The 11,494-nt window shown below is 40.3% G+C and overlaps 1 non-coding gene across 1 annotated transcript; it reads left to right on the forward strand.

Annotated features, from left to right (window-relative positions):
• Positions 1-10,720: 10,720 nt before the first annotated feature.
• LOC148210380 (small nucleolar RNA R71) lies at positions 10,721-10,827 on the forward strand. The gene has a single exon (XR_015792509.1). It is a non-coding gene; the product is annotated as a small nucleolar RNA R71 (small nucleolar RNA).
• Positions 10,828-11,494: the final 667 nt, after the last annotated feature.

Raw genomic sequence — 11,494 nt, forward strand, 5'->3', positions numbered from 1 at the left:
TTGACCATGTTCTATGAATCCTTATGATTGACTGGGCGTTTTTGCTGAACGCACGCACTAAGCGTGGTAACAATTATATAGATGCAAGCGCACACCTGTCAGAGTAATATAAAATGGATGGAGTATCCAAGTATCGATCCTCAAGGACTTCTAAACAATTTCCAAACTCTGAAGTTTTAAAGAATAGTGAATGTTGAAATGAGTGATTCTTGTAAATGGGAAGTGGTCACAAATAATGGTTTTGGATTTGGGATTTGGACTTATAATAATAAAACCTAGCCCGAATTACTTCAAGTTAGCCAACAAAGAATTAAGGACATGCTAAGGATAATATGCATTTTACTTTAGAAACTAACGACTACGCTTCTCACTTTACTTATGTCTAAGCAAGTTCAAAGTCCTAAGACATTCCCTAATATGTCTATTATGAGATATATCTTAGTTTTAGGATGGAAATAGTCGCAACCTCGGGTTAAGGTCCTATGTCTAGGCTACTTAAGCGGAACCCTTATGTCTAAGGCGCTCCTCTCCTCGGTTTAATCACTCAACAATGCAAATAAGCAACCTTTTCAGTATTGACTTGTTAAGACTTACAGTGGCCTTCTCTAAATCCTAACTTTTCGGGAAAACATGTTGAGCAATGAATGGAAAGTAAAAACACTACTTCTTAGCAACCCTTTTTAGACATAAAAGGCTAACTATCCATAACCGGGCTAGAGACGGGAATTTAGAAAGACATATTGAAGAAAATACAGCAAGTAAAATGGTTGAATGTGGAATGCATGTGTGAAAAACAAAGGTTAACTAACGGAGAGTTTTTATCGGGATTGAGAGCTTCGCCCTTCTCTTTCAAGCAAGGGAGAGTGTCACGTGCTCTTTCCTCCAAAAACACAACTCTCTTAACTAAAAATAAAGTAAAGGCAAAGAGAGAATAAGCAAAGTGCTAGATTTTTATATATTTGAATAAGTAGAAAAATGACTAAGTACAAATGGAAACAAAACAAGCTCAATAAAAGAATGTAAAGTGCTCGGGATTTAAAAACCAAAAGCAACTAATGAAAGCAACTCAAAAGTACTTAGAAAGCAACAAAGAAACACTAAAAATGATCAAGAGAAGGAAGCAAGGCTTGATGAATTTGGTGGAGAAGTTGCTGGAATTTATAACTGTGCAGAATTGGTTAGGTAGGTCCTAAAACGATGGTGAATCACCCATTTCCAACTCCTTTGACTGACCAAATCGTGCTCAAACTGATAGTGGAACACTTCTTCTACACGTATGCATCGGTTGGAACCACCAAAACGCATTGGAAGACGCGTTTCATTAAGGGCAAAGTTGGAAGAAAAACTGTTTTCTGCAGGCTTCCCAGGCGCCTGGCGCCTCCTGAGGTGTTTTTTCGTCTTTTCGCTTCTTTTGATTAATTTGCACTCCCAAATGGTCCTAAAATGTCATAAATACAACATAAGCCATCCACAAACCATAATATATGAATTTTGCATGAATTGGAACTCAAACGACCGAGAAAAATCCGAAACAAAGCTGAAACATTGTAAAAACAGCATCTAAAACCTTCTTTTTACGCATGTAAACAAGCGTAATCACACCCCCAAACTTAACTTTTTGCTTGTCCTCAAGCAAAACTTAGCAACTTTAATCAGCTTTCTAACACATGGACAAGGAAAAGCAAAGGCAACCGAGATGTTCAATCATAAATTGTCTCAAGGAAAAGATGTCAAAGCCTACCATTCTATTGCCTTGTAAACTTAGTCACTATAAACCAAGTTTGAAATGATAAAAACTTTTTCTTTCAAAATCTTTTTTTCTCTTTCAAAAACAGAAAACGTTTTCAAATACCCCTAAGGAATCTGCACACTCCCTTCTTACACTAAGACTTTTACATCTGAAAGACCGGCTACTAGCCCCTGAGGTTTCCACACACTAACATCGGTTTCAACCACAGCTACTCGTAGAAAGACTTTGAAACTAACAGCTAGGTCATAAAACGAGGACAATGAGAAACACGAAGTCACTTATCACCATCCTTACTGCTATTTTCAAAGTCAACACCCAACCTAAAACTAAATGGGTGTCTACAGTAGGACTCGGAAATCATAACTACATTTTCTTTAACTCTCATTGTTTTTACCACTCTTTTCTTTCTAACACAAGTCTTTTCCCCACTCTTATTTTCTCTCAACAAGACTCTTTTTACTCTTTTGCAAAATTTTTTTTTTTTTTTTTTTTTCTGTTTGTGTTTTTTTTTTTTTTTTCCTTTTCAACACTTTCTTTTTTTTTAATAGCATTTGTTTTTCCAACTGACTCTTTTTCAAAAGAAAATAGCATGATTTTTCAAATATAAATAACACTTTATCTTTCTGAAACAACGACTCACACAACGACTGTCCCCCCCAAACTTAAGAGAGACAGTGTCCTCACTGGGAAAAGACTTTTGCATCGGATGAAAAAGGCTTAACAATAAAAAGGACAAGGACTTCCTATATAGGGGCAAAGAAAAAACTTAAAGTTTGTAAAGAGCAAAAAGACATAAAAGAAAATGAGTTTATCACATAAACAAAGGAAATAGCTCAAAGCTTAGTCAGGCATAGAACAGAAAACTCAACAATCTCTTATAATCATCATCGACATGAAATCACATGCACAGCACAGATGCTTCAAAATAGGCATGTGAAAAGCTAAACTAAGGTTAAGTGAAGGCATACTTTAAGTGATCAGAAGATAAACGATACTAATTTATTCATGCTTCAACTGAGCTCGAAACATAATCAATACAAAAAAAAACATGCGTAGTAATGCTAGAAAACTACGTCATTAACCAAAAAGAATAAAACACAAAAAATAGCAAAGAAGGAACCTCCCCTTCATGAAGTCGGAGGTTGTGGACTAGGATCAGTGTCAGTACTGGAAGATGGATGACCAAGGATAGCAGCTAGCGCTGGAGGCCATGAAGGTAAAACCGCAAAATCCAATGAAGTCCGTAAGTTGTAGATATGTTGCACGACTTCTCGAACCTGATCTCGCAGCTGTTGGTTCTCCTCTCGAAGACGACGGATCTCCGATGTAGGAGACATCCCAGTACCTTCCCTTCTTTGTAACGCATGGGCGATAATACGCCGAATATTCTTCTCTTCCACAATTGGGGCATCTCTCTTAATTTGATCCTCAGGGAGCTGTACACCTTGTCGCAAGCATAAAGAAGTGACCAAACGTGGGTGATAAAGCTTACCACGTGTCCGGTGGGCACACTCATGGATACTGGTATTGATCAATTCTCCATAATTCACATCTATGCCCTTTAGCATGGCATAAACCAGCAATGCCCTATCCTGAGTGACATGCTCATCATGCTCCGTTGGCAGAATTCTGTTTTTGACTATGTATAACCATCCTGCAGCAGCTAGGGAAACATCCTCGGGTTTTAGTCGTACCTTGCCATGAGTAGTCAAATCCCAAGTGGCAGAGGGCTTCCCAACACATTCTAAAGCCTCATCAAGCTGTTCCAGAGTCGGAGTCACTAACATCTTATTGCCCACAGCATCTCTGATATTCTTAATGTTAAAGGTGTAGTTGATCTGAGTGGCATCAAACCGTATTTCCTTCCCGCGCACTATGGCTATATGTGACTGGGGATGGACAGCAGCATAGAACTCTCTGACTAACTCCAAAGCCTCACATTGTATGGGCTGAATGAGTGGTCTCCATTCTTTGTCTCTAGCGGTCTCCCTCCAATCATCAGGCACATCTCCTAGGGTGAGATCAAATCCCAATTCTGTCATAATCTTACGGGATTTCATTAATGAAGTTCGAGTGGCTAAATTTTCCGCGTTCCATTTCGTCGCGACCTCCTCTCCCTCAGATAAGTCCAGTTCAATTGTATCAACTGGCCCAGGTGCCACTACCTTCTTCTTAGCTTCAGCTGCTTTAGCTTTCGCAGCTCTCGTTTTAGGTTCATTCATGGGCACTGTTGGCTTCTTAGCCTGAACTGCACGTCGTTTTGAACTCTTTTTCTCCCGTCTCTTGTATTGAAACATTTCCCTTATCGTCTGCGTGTCCTCAGGATCTTCTTCGCTGGTGGGTTCTTGAGTACTATTCTCCCCAACCTTGGATCTACCTGTATCACACCCAAGCGGGTTAACTGTATTAGAAGGAATAGTATGAGCATCCCTTACCCCTGGTAGAGTGGCCATCGGTGTGACATACTCATCCGTTGCCAACGGAGTAGATCCAGTTGCCCCAGTAGGCAACTCTTGGTGACCACAAAATGCTCATTCTGTAGGTGTATCCAATGGGGAAGGTTCCTGAGTATCTGTTCTCACCACTTCGTTCTCGGTATCCTCTGTTTCTGGCATATTTGAACAATGTCCTCGTGAAACCAGTAGAAAATCATCATTACCATCTTCCGGTGTAATAATCAATGGAGATGAATAAAACTGCTCATCGTCCCTGTTCTCCATAGATGAATCCTTAGGCGTCAGACGCCTACTACTCCCATCTTCCTCAATTTCTGGGTCTATCATCACCTCCTTGCCCTTCCTCTTTTGCCCTATCGAAACCCCGGGCTCTAGCCTATGGCTATGGCTCTTCTCTTGCTCTCCTCCATGCTCATCTCCTGCATCCATTGGCATATTGGTTGGGGTTGGCATCCTAGGAGGCTCTAAGGGTTTTAGTTGTCCCATGTTGAAGGTACTCGATATGTTAGGGTTCAATTGGGGTGCTTGAGGTCCTCTTTCTAGGAATGGAAGTTGAGGTGGTGGAGAAACTCTAGGTGAAAGCATCCCATAATTATGTGGAGGTACCCAATGACCCATTCCATAATAAGGTGGAAGGCTAGGAAATAGAGTAGATGGGTTTGGCATTCCATAAGGATGAACACTAGCTGGAATTTGCATTTGAGACAAGGGAAAATGATAGGAAGGAACCGGGTTAAACATAAACGGTTGGTACATACCCGGATTGATCATTGGAGGAAGTTGTTGAGGATTTTCAGCCCTAAACTCACTGTTTTGAGGTATATTAAAGGTGGGTAGTTGCTGAAAATTAACATAACCATGTGGGCTCACTATAGGATGTTGTGTAGGAGCTTGGGATGGAGGACATTCAAATGTTTGAAGCGGGTTTCCTCCCCTAACAGCAGCTAGCCTAGAATCTGAACCCATGTGGTGTTGGAAGTTCTCCAATGGTGGAAAAGGAATGCTTGTGGCATTTGGAGCTTGAGTGGAAGAGGTAGGAAGTGAAGTATGTTGAGAAGAAGAAGCCATAGATGTAAGCAAATGCTGGAAATTCCTTCTTCTTCTTGGTAGCTGAAAATCGAAAACAAGGGTGATGAAGGGAGTGGGTTTTGCCGAAAAAAACAAGTGGAAGAAGAGAATTGTGTGGGTTTTGGTGGAGTTGTAAAGCTTAGGCAATGGGTCTATTTAAAGCTTTCCCCAAACTAAATCCTAAATGGAAAGGGATTGACATTTAAGTTCAACCAAGTTTTCCTAAACCTAAAAGGAAAAGAAAACAAATTTGAATACGAAATAGGATTAGGGAAACAAAATTTGAGTTTGAAGAGAAGTTCTTAAAGCTAAATCATAGAGGATTAATGTTTGACCCAAAGTAAAGCCCATGCTATCGAAAATTAAAACCCAAACCGTGAAGGAAAACGAAACTCGAACTGCTGGAAAACAGGGCAGGCGCCAGGCGCCTGCGTGATTTATTTTCGCAAAGGGCAGGCGCCAGGCGCCTGCGTAAAAATTTTTCAATGTTTTTTTTTTTTTTTTTTTTTTTCATTCTTTCTTTTTTTGTTTTTCAACGTTTTCCAAAAACATTAATAAGCAAAACTTTTTATGATTAGACAAAAAGAATGTAAGATACAAAAATTTCCTTCCTTTACTTTTGTTCTTTCCAAACAGATAAGAAGGAAAAACATTTTTCGCAAACATTTATTGACCTGAAAGTTGAATAGAGGTTTTTCCTCTATCCACTGGTTCTCCAAAATACGGCTTAAGTCTCTGCCCATTTACTTTAAAAACATTTCCTTTAGAGTCAACTAGATCCACTGCCCCATATGGGTAGAGTTTAAAAATTTGAAAGGGACCGGACCATCTAGACTTAAGTTTTCCAGGGAAAAGTTTCAACCTAGAGTTGAATAACAGAACCAGATCACCTTCTTGAAGATTGTTCGGCCGAAGACGCCTATCATGTCACTGTTTAGTTTTTTCCTTAAACAACTTAGCATTCTCATAAGAAAAGTGCCTGTGTTCTTCTAATTCCAACAATTGTAACTTCCTCGCTTCACCTGCAGCCAACAAATCAAAATTTAATTTCTTAGTAGCCCAAAATGCTTTATATTCTAGCTCAAGAGGCAAATGACATGCTTTTCCAAAAACTAGCCTATAGGGGGACATGCCGAGGGGAGTCTTAAATGCTGTCCTATATGCCCAAAGTGAATCATCAAGCTTAAAAGACCAATCCCTACGGTTAAGATTTACAGTTTTTTCTAAAATGTTTTTTATCTCCCTATTAGATATTTCGGCTAACCCATTCGACTGAGGATGATATGCTGTTGCAACCCTATGACGCACATTGTATTTAGTCAGCAACTTTTGCATAGACCTATTCACAAAATGAGCCCCCCCATCGCTTATCAGACAACGCGGGGTTCCATAACGCGTAAAAATGTGCTTTTGCAGAAAACGAATGACAACTTTGGAATCATTGGTAGCAGTTGCAATGGCTTCTATCCATTTCGAAACATAATCTACTGCTAACAATATATAAAGCTTACCATTAGAAGATGGAAATGGACCCATAAAATCTATACCCCACACATCAAATATTTCAATCTCCAGGATCGGGGTTTGAGGCATTTCGTGGCGTTTAGATATATTACCTGTCCGTTGGCATTTGTCACAAACCTGGGCAAACTTATGTGCATCTTTGAACAGAGTGGGCCAAAAGAACCCACTTTGCAAAACTTTGGCTGCGGTTTTGTGTCCTGCAAAATGTCCTCCATATGGAGACATATGACAAGCGTCTAATATCGCCTCGTGCTCTTCTTCTGCGACACACCTGCGTAAGATATTGTCAGGTCCTAGCTTATATAAAAAAGGCTCATCCCAACGATAACATCGAACATCATTTAGAAACTTCTTTACCTGTTGCTTGTTGAACTCATAAGGAACTATTCGACTTACCAAATAATTTGCTATATCGGCATACCACGGAACTGAATCAACTCGCAAGAGTTGCTCGTCAATAAACTGTTCACGTATAACAGTTCCATCATCACAGAGCGGGGATTCCAATCTAGACAGGTGATCAGCAACTTGGTTTTCAGTACCCTTCCTGTCCCTAACTTCAATATCAAACTCTTGAAGTAACAAAATCCACCGTATCAAACGTGGTTTAGCATCTTTTTTAGCAAATAAATATTTTAAAGCAGAATGGTCAGTAAAAACAATGACTTTTGTGCCTATCAAGTAAGACCTAAACTTATCAAAGGCGAACACAACTGCTAACAGTTCCTTTTCAGTAGTAGTGTAATTGAGTTGTGCACCGGTCAGAGTCTTACTAGCATAATACACAGGATGCAGGATCTTGTTTTTACGTTGTCCTAACATAGCTCCTATTGCATAATCACTAGCATCACACATGAGCTCAAAAGGTAAATCCCAATTAGGTTCGATAATTATAGGGGCTGAACTTAGAGCAACTTTCAACATTTCAAATGATTTTAAACAGTCATCATCAAAAACAAATGGTCTATCATGTTCTAACAATTGACACAAGGGTTTAGAAATTTTAGCAAAGTCTTTTATAAAGCGGCGGTAAAATCCCCCATGCCCTAAAAAACTTCTAATCCCTTTGACATTTGTAGGAGGAGGTAGCTTTGAAATGATGTCTATCTTAGCGTGGTCTACCTCTATTCCTTGCTTGGAAATTTTGTGACCCAAAACAATACCCTCTTGTACCATGAAATGACACTTCTCCCAATTTAGGACTAGGTTTGTTTGTTCACATCTCTCCAATACTCTCTCCAAATTAACTAAACATGCGTCAAAAGAATTTCCAAAAACAGAAAAGTCATCCATAAAAACTTCTAGAATATTTTCTACCATGTCAGAGAAGATGGCCATCATACACCTCTGAAAAGTCGCGGGTGCATTGCATAGTCCAAAGGGCATTCGCCTAAAAGCGAACGTACCATACGGACACGTAAATGTTGTCTTCTCTTGGTCTTCTGGAGCAATAGTAATTTGATTATAACCCGAATATCCATCTAAAAAACAATAGAAATCCTTACCTGCCAGACGGTCGAGCATCTGGTCAATAAACGGGAGAGGAAAATGGTCTTTCTTTGTTACCTTGTTGAGTTTGCGATAATCAATGCAAACTCTCCACCCGCTCACAGTTCGGGTTGAGATGAGCTCATTCTCCTCGTTGGCCACCACGGTTATACCCCCTTTCTTTGGTACACACTGTACTGGGCTTACCCAGCTGCTGTCGGATATTGGGTATATAACACCGGCGTCAAGCCATTTGAGAATTTCTTTCCTTACAACCTCTTTCATCTTCGGGTTCAACCGCCTTTGACTCTCAATAGAGTTCTTAGCATCTTCTTCCAATAGAATTTTGTGCATGCAAAAGGCCGGGCTTATCCCTCGGATATCTGCTATCGTCCATCCAATGGCCTTTTTGTGCTTCTCCAAAATCTGCAATAAAGAATATTCATTAGTAGGTGATAAATTGGAAGCTATAATAACTGGTAAAGTGTCGTTATCCCCTAGATACGCATATTTCAAATGCGACGGCAATGGCTTCTGCTCCAACGTGGGTGGTTCCACTATGGACGGAAGTAACGACTTGCATTCTTCTTTTTGTATTTTTTCAACAGGATTAGCCACATCTTCTGGTCCTTCTGCTATCTTATCAAGCTCTTCTTCAATCTCTGTAACTAATAAGTCATAAAACTCATCAAACATAACAGGATTCAAGCTATTTATAGCAGAGCACTCTTCAAAGTCTCCTGGTAATTTCATGGCATCTAGAACGTTAAATTTAACTTCTTCATTGTTTACCCTCATTGTAATTTCTCCCTTCCTCACATTAAAAACTGTGTCCCCAGTGGCTAGAAATGGTCTTCCCAAAATAATGGGAACGTCTAAGTCTGCCTCGCAATCTAGAATGATAAAGTCCGCAGGGAAAATGAATTTGTCCACCTGGACTAAAACATCTTCTATCTTTCCCTCAGGTCTTATAATAGATCTATCTGCTAGTTGGAGGGTAACCGTAGTAGGTCTAGCTTCTCCTATGCCTAAAGATTTGAAAACTGATAATGGCATAAGATTAATGCTAGCGCCTAGATCACATAATGCCCTACCTAAGTTTTTTCCTCCTATGGAACATGGAATGGTAAAACTGCCAGGATCATTACATTTCATGGGTAGCGGGCTGCCTACAGCTTCACTACTACATTTTGTCATGGCTACCAGTTCATGCTCTCCTATTTTTTTCTTCCTAGAAACTATATCTTTCAAAAACTTAGCATAATTTGGCATCTGTTCTAGAGCATCTACTAATGGTATATTTATATGCAGTTGTTTTAAAATATCTAAAAATTTTCTAAACTGGGAATCATTATTTTTCTTTACTAATCTTTGTGGAAACGGGGGAGTGGGGGTAAAAGAAGGCTGTACCTGTGGAGGAACACTCGGGGTGTCCTCATTACCTTTTCTAATATTTTCTTTTTCTGGTGTTGTTGGATTTTCTGGTATCTTTACAATTGGTTCAGTGGACGGAATCTGTACATCTGTTGTTGGCATTGTTGGTCCATCATATGCCAGTCCACTCCTGAGGGTGACAGCTTTGCACTGTTCTTTCCCTTCTCGTTTTGGTAATTCAGTATGGCCTGGAAAAGAACCTTGTGGTCTATTCTTCAATTCATTGGCAAGTTGTCCCAATTGGGTCTCGAAATTCCTCATTGATGCCGCTTGGGATTGTATCACTGCGTCGGTTCGGGCCATGTACTCCTTCATCATATTCTCAAGATTTGAGTTGTTATTTTGAACTGGTGGAGTCTGTGTTCTCTGATTGTACTGCTGTTGCGGCGGCGGGATGTATTGTTGTGTAGGTGGAACATAGGGCTGCTTGTTCTGTTGGCTCTGCCCTTGATTAAAACCGCTCGAACCTCCTTGTCCTCCCCATGAGAAATTAGGGTGGTGCCTCCAACCTGGGTTGTAGGTGTTCGAATATGGGTTAAAGTTCCTATTGTTCCCATGTCCTACATAAAAAACAGAAGCAGGGTTATGTGGACAATTATCGTAAATATGGTTTTCACTGCAGAATGAACAAATGAGATCGTTGACTTGGCAAACAGGGGCAGGAGTGCAATAATGCGACTGCACAGGTTGTATCGGCGTGGCTAATGGATTTTTTATTCCCAATGCCATCTCTTTCAGCCTCTGGTTCATTGTAACCATCTCTTTTTGCATCGAGGTCGCAATGTCCAGAGCCAAAACTCCAGCTGGATCTTGCTTCTTTGGTGCTGCCCTAGATCTTTGCGAACACCATAGTTCGTTATGTGAAGCTAAGTCATTTAGGATGTCAACTATCTCGTTGAATGTCTTCTTTGTAAAGGCTCTGTTGGCAGCATTGTTTAGCATCATCTTAGTAGGATGATCTAAACCTCTAAAGAAATGTTCTATCTGGATGCATGCCGGCAAGCCATGGTTCGGACATTTCCTGATTAGTTCTTTAAATCTCTCCCACGCCTCGTGAACAGGTTCACGATCATATTGTCTAAAGGAGATGATCTCCTCTCTGATATCAGCGTGGCGAGTAGGTGGGAAGAATTTTGTTAAGAACTTCTCCACTAACGACCCCCATGTGGTGATGGATCCCGGTGGAAATGCATTGAGCCATGCTCTAGCTTGGTCCTTCAAAGAAAATGGAAAAAGTGTTAGCCTCAGAGCATCGTCTGTTATACCAGGTAATCGAAATGCATTTGCAATTTGAATGAATGATTTCAGATGATCATGTGGATCCTCATGTTCCTGCCCTCCAAAATGTCCAATTGTCTGCAACATTTGGAACATCATTGGTTTAAGCTCAAAGTTTGCGTGGGCTGGAATAGGGTTGACTATCCCTGAATCAAAGTTCTGAAAAGCCGTGGCGGCATATTCTCGCATTGCCACGTCTCTGTTGTCCGCCATCTGGATATGGTTGAATTCATCATTTCTTGCATGATCCCTCATATTACCGTTAACAGCAGGTGGATCAACCGGATCACGAGGTGGAATATCTGCCATTGATGTGCTCGTACTCTCTACCTCACTTTCAGGACTGATTTCACGTTCTCTCTCTTTTTGCTTTTCTAGTTGTTTTCGAAGTCTTTGCTCCTTTCGAGTTTTTCGAAGGGTCCGCTCAATCTCAGGGTCAAGGGGTAGAAGAAAAGATCTTGTGCTCATGCACTTTAACTTACCCTTGTGAGATAAA

The sequence above is a fragment of the Momordica charantia genome (assembly GCF_013281855.1).
Source record: "Momordica charantia cultivar OHB3-1 chromosome 7 unlocalized genomic scaffold, Mcharantia_2.0 BLBB01000007.1, whole genome shotgun sequence".
NCBI lineage: Eukaryota > Viridiplantae > Streptophyta > Magnoliopsida > Cucurbitales > Cucurbitaceae > Momordica > Momordica charantia.